This window comes from Triticum urartu, chromosome 3 (assembly GCF_003073215.2).
Source record: "Triticum urartu cultivar G1812 chromosome 3, Tu2.1, whole genome shotgun sequence".
NCBI lineage: Eukaryota > Viridiplantae > Streptophyta > Magnoliopsida > Poales > Poaceae > Triticum > Triticum urartu.
In genome coordinates this window covers 730,011,460-730,025,537 of record NC_053024.1, presented here as the reverse complement: position 1 = coordinate 730,025,537, position 14,078 = coordinate 730,011,460, and positions in this window count along the sequence as shown.

Here is a 14,078-nt window from a genome sequence, read left to right as displayed (position 1 = left end):
ATGTAATCCAGAATCTCCTTAACTCTCTTGGTCTGTCCATCCATCTGCGGATGAAAGGTTGTACTAAACTCTAGCCTGATAACTGTGTTCCTCTATCTAATACGATGGTCCTCGGAACTCCATGCAGACATACGATCCTGGTCATATATATCTTGGCCAACTTCGCACTTCTATAGGTGGTCTTCACGGGGATAAAGTGAGCCACTTTGGTTAAACGATCCACTACTACCCAGATAGAATCATATCCCGATCGGATCCTGGGTAATCCGGTGATAAAATCCATGCTATGCTTTTCCCACTTCCATTCGGGTATCGGCATAGGCTGCAGTAATCCTGCTGGCTTATGATGTTCTGCCTTCACTCTCTGACATACATCACGTACGGCTACATACTCGACAATATTCTTCTTCATTCCTGTCCACCAGAAACGCTCCTTCAAATCCAAATACATCTTCGTGTTTCCGGGGTGTATCGAGTATGCCGAGTCATGAGATTCCTACAGTATCAACTTCCTGATCTCTGCGTTATTGGGCACATAAACACGGTCCTCAAACCACAAGGTGTCGTGCTCATCCTCACGAAAACCATTGGCTTTTCCTTTCTTCATCGTCTCCTTTATCTCGGCAATCTCTTTGTCATCCTTCTTAGCTTCTCGAATCTTTCCCAATAATGTCGACTGAACTTCCAATGCTGCAACAAAACCTCTAGGGACTAGGTCCAAATGAAGCTCCCTGAGATCTTCGGCCAACTCGTTTGGCAAACCTCCGCTTATGATGGTATTGGCATAACTCTTCCGGCTCAAAGCATCCTCTACGACATTGGCCTTTCCTGGGTGATAATGCAGCTTCATATCATAATCCTTTATAAGCTCAAACCATCTCCTCTGCCTAAGATTCAGCTCCTTCTGTGTGAAAATGTACTTCAAACTCTTATGATCAGTGTACACATCACAACGGTTCCCAATAAGAAAATGCCTCCAGGTCTTGAGTGCATGAACTACAGCTGCTAAGTCCAAATCATGCGTAGCATAATTCAACTCATGCGGTCGAAGTTGACGTGAGGCATATGGAACAACTCTTCCGTCTTGCATAAGTGCACCTCCAAGTCCTAAGCGAGAAGCGTCACAATACACATGGAAATCCTTGTGTATATTCGACAGAATCAGCACTGGGGCTGTAACCAAATGTTTCTTCAACTCCTGAAAACTTGCCTCACATTCATCTATCCATTTGAACTAAGTTTCCTTCTTCAACAGCTCTGTCATGGGCTTCGCAATCTTGGAAAAATTCTCAATGAACCTCCAATAGTATCCAATGAGTCCAAGGAAACTGCGGATCTCTCCAACTGAGGTGGGTGCCAACCACTCAGTGACTGAATAAACCTTGGTAGGGTTTACTGCTATACCTTCTCCTGATATAACATGTCCAAGTAATCCAACTTCCTTCAACAAAAACTCTCGAGCTTCTCGAGAACCAAACGCAAATGTTCCTTGTGTTCCTCTTCCTTCTTCGAGTATACCAAGATATCATCAATGAACACCACGGCAAACTTATCCAAGAACTCCATGAACACCTTATTCATCATACTCATAAAATAGGCAGGGGCGTTAGTCAATCCAAATGACATAACCGTGTACTCATATAGCACGTACCTTGTGGTGAAGGTTGTCTTAGGTATATCCTGTTCTCGAATCTTCAGCTGGTGGTATCCTGATCGCAGATCGATCTTGGAAAATACTTTAGCTCCTTGCAACTAATCAAACAAATCATTGATCATTGGTAGTGGGTACTTTTTCTTGATCGTCACTTCATTCAATGCACGATAATCAACAACTGTTCTCAATGATCCATCCTTCTTCTCAACCAAAAGCACTGGGGCTCCCCATGGTGACGAACTTCGTCGAATGTAACCTTTCTCCAATAACTCCTCAATCTGTTTCTTAATCTCCTCCAGATCATTTGCGGGCATCCGCTATGGTATCTTCGATATCGGTCCGGTGCCTCACAACAACTCTCTCAAAAACTCAATGTCTTGATTCGGCGGCTGATACGTCTCCAATGTATCCATAATTTTGTTCCATGCTATTATATTAGCTGTTTTGGATGTTAATGGGCTTATTTATATGCTTTTATATTATTTTTGGGACTAACCTACTAACCTAAGGCCCAGTGCAAATTGTTGTTTTTTTGCCTATTTCAGTGTTTCATAGAAAAGGAATATCAAACGGAATCCAAACAGGATGGAACCTTCGGGAGAGTTGTTTTTGGAACAAACGTGATCCAGAGGACATGGAGTGGACGTCAAGAAATCAATGAGGATGCCACGAGGCAGGGGACCCGCCTACCCCCTGGCACGCCCTCCACCCTCGTGGGCCCCTTGTGGCTCCACCGACCTTCTTCTTCCTCCTATATATATCCATATACCCCGAAAACATCTAGGAGCACCACAAAACCCTATTTCCACCGCAGCTACCTTCTGTACCCAAGAGATCCCATCTTGGGGCCTTTTCCAGAGCTCCGCCCGAGGGGGAATCAATCACATAGGGCTTCTACATCAACACCATAGCCTCTCCGATGATGTGTGAGTAGTTTACATTAGACCTTCGGGTCCATAGTTATTCGCTAGATGGCTTCTTTTCTCTCTTTGGACCTCAATACAATGTTCTCCTTGATGTTCTTGGAGATCTATTCGATGTAATTCTTTTTGCGGTGTGTTTGTCGAGATCCGATGAGTTGTGGGTTTATGATCAAGTTTATCTATGAACAATATTTGATTCTTCTCTGAAATCTTTTATGTATGATTGGTCATCTTTGCAAATCTCTTCGAATTATCAGTTTGGTTTGGCCTACTAGATTGATCTTTCTTGGAATGGGATAAGTGCTTAGCTTTAGGTTCAATCTTGCGGTGTCCTTTCCCAGTGACAGCAGGGAAAGCAAGGCACGTATCGTATTGTTGCCATCGAGGATAAAAAGATGGGGTTTATATCATATTGCTTGAGTTTATCCCTCTACATCATGTCATCTTTCCTAATGCGTTACTCTGTTCTTATGAAATTCATGAATCTGAAAATTGTGATGAAGTACTTTATGAAGTGATTCACGATAGCTCTTTGAATAAAAATCATGATTGAAACGATGATATTATAAATTCTATTAATGTCAATTGTGCTAATAATATGAAAAACCCTAAGCTTGGGGATGCTAGTTTTTGCTATGACTACTATTTGTTCCAATGATCATGATTGGGGTGATTCTTCTTTTGATCTTGAAAATTTATTTAACTCCCATGATGAATATAAGATTGATAATGGTGTTTGCAATATTATTGAAAGTGGGTTTGGAAGAGTGTCAACTTTAGATCCCACATATTTGGAGAATGTTCAATCTTATGAAGTTTTTGATAAAAGTGGGTTCGGAGAGGTCATGACTTTAGTTATAATCCCACTATTTTGGAAGAGTGTCAACTTGGCATGCATGTGGATTGTGTTGAAAATATTTTATGTGATAGCTATTTTGTTGAATTTGCTAATGATCCCACATGTAATTATTATGAGAGAGGAAAATATGTTTGTAGAAATTTTCTTCTTACTAAATTACCTCTCGTCATGAGGAGATTGCTATCGTCTCTTTCTTCTTCCTTGCATATGCTAATTTTTGCTTGCTATGATAATTTGTTTCCTTATAAAATGCTTATGCATAGGAAGTAGGTTAGACTTAGATGTGTTTGTCACATGCTTTATGAAGCTCCTTTTGTGCTTCAATTCTCGTGTTTCATGTGAGCATCATTAAAATTATCAATGCCTAGCTAAATGGCATTAAAGAAAAGCGCTTGTTGGGAGAAAACCCAATATATTTACTTTCTGTTTTTGAATAAATAATTCATCTAGCCTCTGTTTAGATGTGGTTTTATGCTTTTAATTAGTGTTTGTGCCAAGTAGAACCTTTGGGAAGACTTGGGGAAAGTCTTTGTGATCTTACTGTAAAAAACAGAAACTTTAGCGCTCACGAGATTTGCAGCCATTTTTACTAGAGAGTGCGATTAGGTTGATTCTTTTTGCAGATGATTAATAGATAAATGCCTCACGTCCAGAAATTTATTTTAGAAATTCTTGGGGTTACATAGGTATTCTAAACCTACAGATTACTACAGACTGTTCTGTTTTTGACAGATTCTGTTTTTCGTGTGTTGTTTGCTTATTTTGATGAATCTATGGCTAGTATCGGAGGTTATGAACCATAGAGAAATTGTAATACGGTAGGTTTAACACCAAGAAAAATTAAGAATGAGTTCATTACAGTAACTTAAGTGTTGGTTTGTTTTCTAATACTAAAGGAGCTCATGAGATTTTCTGTTTAAGTTTTGTGTTGTGAAGTTTTCAAGTTTTGGGTAAAGATTTGATGGATTATGGAATAAGGAGTGGCAAGAGCCTAAGCTTGGGGATGCCAAAGGCACCCCAAGGTAAAATTCAAGGACAACCAAAAGCCTAAGCTTGGGGATGCCCCGGAAGGCATCCCCTCTTTCGTCTTCCTCTATCCGTAACTTTACTTGAGGCTATATTTTTATTCATCACATGATATATGTTTTTCTTGGAGCGTCTTGTATGATTTGAGTCTTTTCTTTTTAGTTTACCACAATCATACTTGCTTTACACACCTTTTGGGAGAGACACACATGAATTGGAATTTATTACAATACTCTATGTACTTCACTTATTTCTTTTGAGCTAGATAATTTTGCTCTAGTGCTTCACTTATATCTTTTTAGAGCACGGTGGTGGTTTTATTTTATAAAAATTATTGATCTCTCATGCTTCACTTATATTATTTTGAGAGTCCTTTAGAACATCATGGTAATTTGCCTTGTTTATAAAATTAGTCCTAATATGATAGGCATCCAAGATGGGTATAATAAAACTATCATAAAAAGTGCATTGAATACTATGAGAAGTTTGATACTTGATGATTGTTTTGAGATATGAAGATGGTGATATTAGAGTCATGCTAGTTGAGTAGTTGTGAATTTGAGAAATACTTGTTCTAAAGTTTGTGATTCTCATAGCATGCACGAATGGTGAACCGTTATGTGATGAAGTCGGAGCATGATTTACTTATTGATTGTCTTCCTTATGAGTGGCGGTCAGGGACGAGCGCTGGTCTTTCCCTACCAATCTATCCCACGAGGAGCATGTGAGTAGTACTTTGTTTCGATAACTAATAAATTTTTGCAATAAGTATGTGAGTTCTTTATGACTAATGTTGAGTCCATGGATTATACACACTCTCACCCTTGCATCATCACTAGCCTCTCTAGTACCGCGCAACTTTCGCCGGTACCATAAACCCACCATATACCTTCCTCAAAACAGCCACCATACCTACCTATTATGGCATTTCCATAGCCATTCCGAGATATATTGCCAAGCAAATTTCCACCGTTCCGGTTGTTATGACATGCTTCATCATTGTCATATTGCTTCGCATGATCATGTAGTTGACATAATATTTGTGGCAAAGCCACCGTTCATAATTCTTTCAGACATGTCACTCATGAGTCATTGCACATACCGGTACACCGCCGGAGGCATTCACATAGAGTCATATTTTGTTCTAAGAATTGAGTTGTAATTTTTGAGCTGTAAGTAAATAAAGTGTGATGATCATAATTATTAGAGCATTGTCCCATGTGAGGAAAGGATGATGGAGACTATGATTCCCCCACAAGTCGGAATGAGACTCTGGACAAAAAAAGAAAGAAAAGAAAAAAGAGGCCATAAAAAAAGAGAAAAGGCCCAAATAAAAAAATGAAAAATGAGAGTAAAAGAGAGAAGGGACAATGTTACTATCGTTTTACCAGAGTTGCGATTCAAAGTAGCACCATGATCTTCATGATAGAGAGTCTCCTATGTTGTCACTTCCATATACTAGTGGGAATTTTACAGTAAAGAACTTGCCTTGTATATTCCAATGATGGGCTTCCTCAAAATGCCCTAGGTCTTCGTGAGCAAGCAAGTTGGATGCACACCCACTTAGTTTCTTTTGTTGAGCTTTCATACACTTATAGCTCTCTAGTGCATCTGTTGCATGGCAAACCTACTCACTCACATTGATATCTATTGATGGGCATCTACATAGCCCGTTCATACGCCTAGTTGATGCAAGACTATCTTCTCCTTTTTGTCTTCTCCACAACCACCATTCTTTTCCACCTATAGTGCTATGTCCATGGCTCACTCTCATGTATTGCGTGAAGATTGAAAAAGTTTGAGAACATCAAAAGTATGAAACAATTACTTGGCTTGTCATCGGGGTTGTGCATGATTTAAATATTTTGTGTGGTGAAGATAGAGCATAGCCAGACTATATGATTTTGTAGGGATAACTTTCTTTGGCCATGTTATTTTGAGAAGATATGATTGCTTTATTAGTATGCTTGAAGTATCATTATTTTTATGTCAATATTATACTTTTATCTTGAATCTTTCGGATCTAAACATTCATGCCACAGTAAAGAAAATTACATTGAGAATTATGCTAGGTAGCATTCCACATCAAAAATTCCATTTTTTATCATTTACCTACTCGAGGACGAGCAAGAATTAAGCTTGGGGATGCTTGATACGTCTCCAACGTATCTATAGTTGTTGATTGTTCCATGCTATTATATTATCTGTTTTGGATGTTAATGTGCTTATTTACACACTTTTATATTATTTTTGGGAGTAACCTACCAACCTAAGGCCCAGTGCAAATTGCTATTTTTTTGCCTATTTCAGTGTTTCACAGAAAAGGAATTTTTGATTCTTCTCTGAAATCTTTTATGTATGATTGGTTATCTTTGCAAATCTCTTCGAATTATCAGTTTGGTTTGGCCTACTAGATTTATTTTTCTTGGAATAGGAGAAGTGCTTAGCTTTGGGTTCAATCTTGCGATGTCCTTTCCCAGTGATAGCAGGGGTAGCAAGGCACGTATTGTATTGTTGCTATCGAGGATAAAAAGATGGGGTTTATATTATATTGCTTGAGTTTATCCCTCTACATCATGTCATCTTGCCTAATGCGTTACTCTGTTCTTATGAACTTAATACTCTAGATGCATGCTGGATAGCGGTCGATGTGTGGAGTAATAGTAGTAGATGCAGAATCGTTTCTGTCTACTTGTCGCGGACGTGATGGCAACATACATGATCATGCCTAGATCTCTCCCTAATATATATATATTATTTATTATTTATATATATAATAATAAAGCACGGATTGAGTCCTCGGGTTTCACCGTCGCGGCAATTTTACAAATAAGTCCTTATGCCTTCTGGTATTCAACCCACACTTCATGAATAAGTGGCTTCAGGGAAATAACATTCCGCACGATCTATTGGGCTGGAGGCTGCCGCCGAGGACGACTACTACTGCGCCACCGCCACGGGCCCGCCTCGCAGGCTGCCCCCGCGCACACAGGCAGGCTGCCAGGAGCCCCGCGAGCAGCATCTCCAATCATCGCAACTAGATCTGGCGAGCAACTGAGCTACCACTGCACACCATGGCAGATAGCAGGCGGCTAAATCCGGTTGGGGGCGAGGAGCAGTGCCGGATCGAAGCCACGGCGGCAGCAGGCACTGAGGAGACCGGCATGACGAGTTGGTCGCCGTTGCAGCATCTGCCGTCACCGCGCCCGGCTGTCGCAGCAACATCTTGGCCGCCGTCGTAGCATTAGATGCTTCCGGCGAGCGGCCTCGCAGCACCGACGCTCCCGCCGGCGAGGGGCAGCTTGCGTGCGCGGCGTTCCACGCGTAGTGCGCCCCACGCGAGCGAGGCGAGTGACGGCTGCGGGACAGTCGATGGCGGCGCAGTCGTCATTGTCCTCACACATGATGGAGGCGAGGTAGAGAGTGGCGGCACCGGTAGCAGCCAACGGCCGGCGAACTCGGAAGGCGTGGTGGTGGTGGTGGGTGGTGGCGGCGGCAGCGGCGAGGCTCACTGCGTGCTGCTGCTCATGGAGGGAGAAGGAGGTGCTGCCGGAGGCACTGGAGCTCCGGTGGGGCGGCATGCGCGAGGGCGCGGAAGGTGTGGATGTCGCTGAGCGCATGGATGAAGGAGGAAGGCGCTCGGGGAGGCTCGGTGGCGGCTCTCTGCGGGGAGGCCTTGAAGCAGCGGCGACCATTGAGTGACTGGAGTGCTGTCGCGTGGAAGTTCACCACTGCCCGCTGGAGAGAGAGAAGAGATGAAGGGAATCGGGAGTGTGGGGAGGAGAAGACATGGGGAAAGAGATGGGGATGAGAGCTGACGAGAAGATAAGATTGGAGGGATAGAGACCGGTGTGCGTGGGTCAGACGACACGCGTCGTCCGTGCGAGACCACTGTTGAAATCTTTTGAAATCGTTGTCTACACCCGGATAAAAGTTGTCTTGCAATGAACACACGAGCGGGCTGGACACGGGAGCACTCACCGAATATGATTAGATTAGCTAGACTAACTATAGAAAGATAGATTAAAGAAAGAATAATTAATAAGGAGGGACACGCTCCTTTACCCCATCAAATCGGTTGATTCTCGCCGTGCATGCCATTTTTGGCTTCCCCTAATCTACATGCACACGATTGCCGGTTTGCTTCTACATTTCTTTTTTCTTTTTTGTGAGGTTGGATTTCCATCTGTTTGTGTTTTTGACATACTCATACTGACTTACATAGATCAGGACATGCCAACATATATGCCTGGACGCCGAATGAAGTAAATACATATATTTTCAAAAAAAGTAAATACATAAATTATCTTCAGGCGCTGCTAATTCCGGTTTATACGAGTGCATAATAAATCATCGGCGCCAATACATATGCATTTAGATGCCATTTCCACAAAGTCTTTAAGTGTTCTTATAAAGTTGTTATTTCGGATCAGGAAGAAGATGTCGTGCTTGATGTCCGTGACGGTAATCATGTTGAAGGTGGTACGGAGGAACGAGGCAACGACTTTACACATCCTTTTGACCCAAACATTGACGCTATGGAAAAACAAAAACAACTGAATCAGTAACTCAACATAAGTGATGCGTGTATGTTTTTTATCATTAGTACCATGATTAATTTACTAGTGCGATGTGTTGTCTCTATATATTGATAGTCTAATCTACAATGTCATATTGAAATCAGACGAAAAAACATCATATGTGCTCTTACATCAAAAATCGTTTGAATTAATAACTGAACTCTTGAAGAATTGCTTCAAAGTCGAGAAATCATGCACTCGGCAGAAGTCCTCCGTGCACCACCATCTCTCCAACCACCGCCCCTCTACACCGTAGCAACACACGGGCAAGTTTCCTAGTATTCTCATAATTATGCACTTTTCTATCAATTGCTTAACAGTAATTTGTTCACCCACCATAATACTTATGCTATCTTGAGAGAAGCCACTAGTGAAACCTATGGCCCCCGGGTCTATTCTCCATCATATTAATCTCCCGTCAACTAGCTATTTCTGGCACCGTTTATTTTGCAATCTTTATTATCCAATCTATATCATAAAAATACCAAAAATATTTATCTTATTATTATTATCTCTATCAGATCTCACTCTCGTAAGAGACCGTGAAGGGATTGACAACCCCTTCATCGTGTTGGATGCGAGGTTCTTATTTGTTTGTGCAGGTACGAGAGACTTGCGTGTAGTCTCCTACTGGATTGATACCTTGGTTCTAAAAAACTAAGGGAAATACTTACGCTACTTTGCTGCATCACCCTTTCCTCTTCAAGGGAAAACCAACGCAGTGCTCAAGAGGTAGCAGCGGCATGCCTGGTAGTTTCTCTGGAAATACATCTGGGTAATCCTTCACTACAGGCACTTCCTCCTGAACAACTCCTGTGAGAGAATTTACGTAGGTCCTCTATGGTGCATGTATGGATACATACATAATACTTTTTCCCTCCGGGGTGGTTAGCAGAATTGACCTACTAGCACAGTCAATGTTTCCTCCATACTTCGATAGCCAATCCATTCCTAGTATCACATCCAATCCTTGTGACTCCAAAATTATTAAGTCTGAGGGGAAAACAGGGCTACCAATGGTTAAGGGTATCCAACCGCACCATCGGTTGGCCATATACTCTGCTGCTGGTGAGCTTACTAACAAGGGTGTCCTAAGGACTAAGGTGGGTAACTTAAACTTGTCCACAAAGCCCCTTGAAATATATGAATGCGATGCACCAGTATCAAATAGAACAAGAGCGGTAAATGACATCACCAAAAACTTACCGATAACTGCAATTGGCTGCTCTTCAACCTCTTCCACGTTCACATGGTTCACTTGTCCCCTGTTGAAAGGGTTGGGCTTCTTCCCAGAGCTTCCATTGCCATTACCATTCCTTGCTTTAGAACACTCGGTGGCGTAATGTCCAGTCTCCCCGCACTTGAAACAACTAATGTGACTTAGATCCTTCTTGGCGGGCGTCGCTGGGTTAGAGCGGTTCTGATTGCTTCCTGCTCCATTCCCGTTTCTATTCTTGGGGCCACTGTGGTTATGAGGACTTCCTCCATTGCGGGTATGGCCTCCATGGTTATGGGTAAATCCTCCCGAGTTTGGGGTGAAACGAGGCTTTTGCCGAGCTCCTAAATTGTACTTCCCTTGTCCATACTTCCTTTTGCGGCTCTCAATCTGCTGTTGCTTCCCTTCAATCATAAGATCCTTGTGTACCAACTCCTGGTAGTGTTTAAATGTTGCCACCATTAACTGCATACTCATCTCATCATTCAGCCCTTCCATAAACTTCTCCTATTTCGCGGCATCTGTGGCCACATCATCTGGGGCATAGCGGGCTAACTTGCTAAACTCATCCACGTATTGTCCCACAGTACGGTTTCCTTGGCGAGCGGTGCAGAATGCTTGCTAAAACTGCTCCCAAGTGACATTTGCTATAGGAAAAGTGGTCGTATAATTCTTCCACCATGAGGCTGCGGGTCCATCCAATTGGAGTGCGGCAAAATGAACCTTCTCAGCATCTGTGCAACCTGTGGTGGTTAACTCCCTTCCTATCCTGCGTAGCCAGTCCTCAGCAACTATTGGCTCGGTGCTATTGGGAAACACCGGCGGCTGCAACCTCCGAAAAAGGGTTAAGTTGTCAACTGGAGGTGGTGGTGGTGGGTTGTTGTTGCCTTGGTTATGGACTAGTAGCTGCATCAAGGCATTCTTGAAGGAAATATGCCCTAGAGGCAATAATAAAGTTATTATTTATTTCCTTATTTCATGATAAATGTTTATTATTCATGCTAGAATTGTATTAACCGGAAACATAATACATGTGTGAATATATAGACAAACAGAGTGTCACTAGTATGCCTCTACTTGACTAGCTCGTTGATCGAAGATGGTTATGTTTCCTAGCCATAGACATGAGTTGTCATTTGATTAACGGGATCACATCATTAGGAGAATGATGTGATTGACTTGACCCACGATAGCTTAGCACTTGATCGTTTAGTTTGTTACTATTGCTTTCTTCATGACTTACACATGTTCCTATGACTATGAGATTATGCAACTCCCGTTTACCGGAGGAACACTTTGTGTGCTACCAAACGTCACAACGTAACTAGGTGATTATAAAGGTGCTCTACAGGTGTCTCCGAAGGTACTTATTGGGTTGGCGTATTTTGAGATTAGGATTTGTCACTTCGATTATCGGAGAAGTATCTCTGGGCCCACTCGGTAATGCACATCACTATAAGCCTTGCAAGCATTGCAACTAATGAGTTAGTTGCGGGATGATGTGTTACGGAACTAGTAAAGAGACTTGCCGGTAACGATATTGAACTAGGTATTGAGATACCGACGATCGAATCTCGGACAAGTAACATACCGATGACAAAGGGAACAATGTATGTTGTTATGCGATTTGACCGATAAAGATCTTCGTAGAATATGTAGGAGCCAATATGAGCATCCAGGTTCCGCTATTGGTTATTGACAGGAGAGTGTCTCGGTCATGTCTACATAGTTCTCGAACCCGTAGGGTCCGCACGCTTATAGTTCGATGACGGTTATATTATGAGTTTATGTGTTTTGATGTACCGAAGGAGTTTGGAGTCTCGGATGAGATCGGGGACATGACGAGGAGTCTCGAAATGGTCCAGACGTAAAGATCGACATATTGGACGACTATATTCGGACATCGGAAAGGTTCCGAGTGATTCAGGTATTTTTGGGAGTACCAGGGAGTTACGGGAATTCGTATTGGGCCTTAATGGGCCATACGGGAAAGGAGAGAAAGGCCTCAAAGGGTGGCCGCACCCCTCCCCATGGGCTGGTCCGAATTGGACTAGGTAGGGGGGCGCCCCCTTGCTTCCTTCTCCTTTTCCCTTCCCTTTCCTTCCCTCCAACTCCTACTACATGGAAGGGCTCCTAGTTCTACTAGGAAAGGGGGAATCCTACTCCCGGTGGGAGTAGGACTCCCCTAGGGCGCCATAGAGAGTGCCGGCCCTCCCCCTCCTCCACTCCTTTATATACGGGGGCAGGGGGCACCCCAAAGACACAACAATTGATCTCTTGAACTCTTAGCCGTGTGCGGTGCCCCTATCCACCATAATCCACCTCGGTCATATCGTAGCAGTGCTTAGGCGAAGCCCTGTGTTGGTAGAACATCATTATCGTCACCACGTCGTCGTGCTGACGGAACTCTCCCTCAAAGCTCGACTGGATCGGAGTTTGAGGGACGTCATCGAGTTGAATGTGTGCAGAACTCGGAGGTGTCGTGCGTTCGATACTTGATCGGTCGGATCGTGAAGACGTACGACTACACCAACCGTGTTGTGCTAACGCTTCCGCTTTCGGTCTACGAGGGTACGTAGACAACACTCTCCCCTCTCATTGCTATGCATCACCATGATCTTGCGTGTGCGTAGGAATTTTTTTTGAAATTACTATGTTCCCCAACAGTGGCATCCGAGCCTAGGTTTTATGCGTTGATGTTGTGCACGAGTAGAACACAAATGAGTTGTGGGCGATATAAGTCATACTGCTTACCAGCATGTCACACTTTGGTTCGGTGGTATTGTTGGATGAAGCGGCCCGGACCGACATTACGCATATGCTTACGCGAGACTGGTTCTACCGACGTGCTTTGCACACACGTGGCTGGCGGGTGTCAGTTTCTCCAACTTTAGTTGAACCGAGTGTGGCTACGCCCGGTCCTTGCGAAGGTTAAAACAGCTCCAACTTGAGAAACTATCATTGTGGTTTTGATGCGTAGGTAAGAACGGTTCTTGCTCAGCCCGTAGCAGCCACGTAAAAATTGCAACAACAAAGTACAGGACGTCTAACTTGTTTTTGCAGGGCATGTTGTGATGTGATATGGTCAAGACATGATGCTAAATTTTATTGTATGAGATGATCATGTTTTGTAACCGGGTTATTGGCAACTGGCAGGAGCCATATGGTTGTCGCTTTATTGTATGCAATGCAATTACGCTGTAATGCTTTACTTTATCACTAAGCGGTAGTGATACTCGTAGAAGCATAAGATTGACGAGACGACAACGATGCTACGATGGTGATCAAGGTGCCGCGCCGGTGACGATGGTGATCATGACGGTGCTTCGGAGATGGAGATCACAAGCACAAGATGATGATGGCCATATCATATCACTTATATTGATTGCATGTGATGTTTATCTTTTATGCATCTTATCTTGCTTTGTTTGACGGTAGCATTATAAGATGACCTCTCACTAAATTTCAAGATAAAAGTGTTCTCCCTGAGTATGCACCGTTGCCAAAGTTCGTCGTGCCCAGACACCACGTGATGATCGGGTGTGATAAGCTCTACGTCCATCTACAACGGGTGCAAGCCAGTTTTGCACACGCAGAATACTCAGGTTAAACTTGACGAGCCTAGCATATGCAGATATGGCCTCGGAACACTGAGACCGAAAGTTCGAGCATGAATCATATAGTAGATATGATCAACATAATGATGTTCACCATTGAAAGCTATTCCATTTCACGTGATGATCGGTTATGGTTTAGTTGATTTGGATCACGTGATCACTTAGATGATTAGAGGGATGTCTATCTAAGTGGGAGTTCTTAA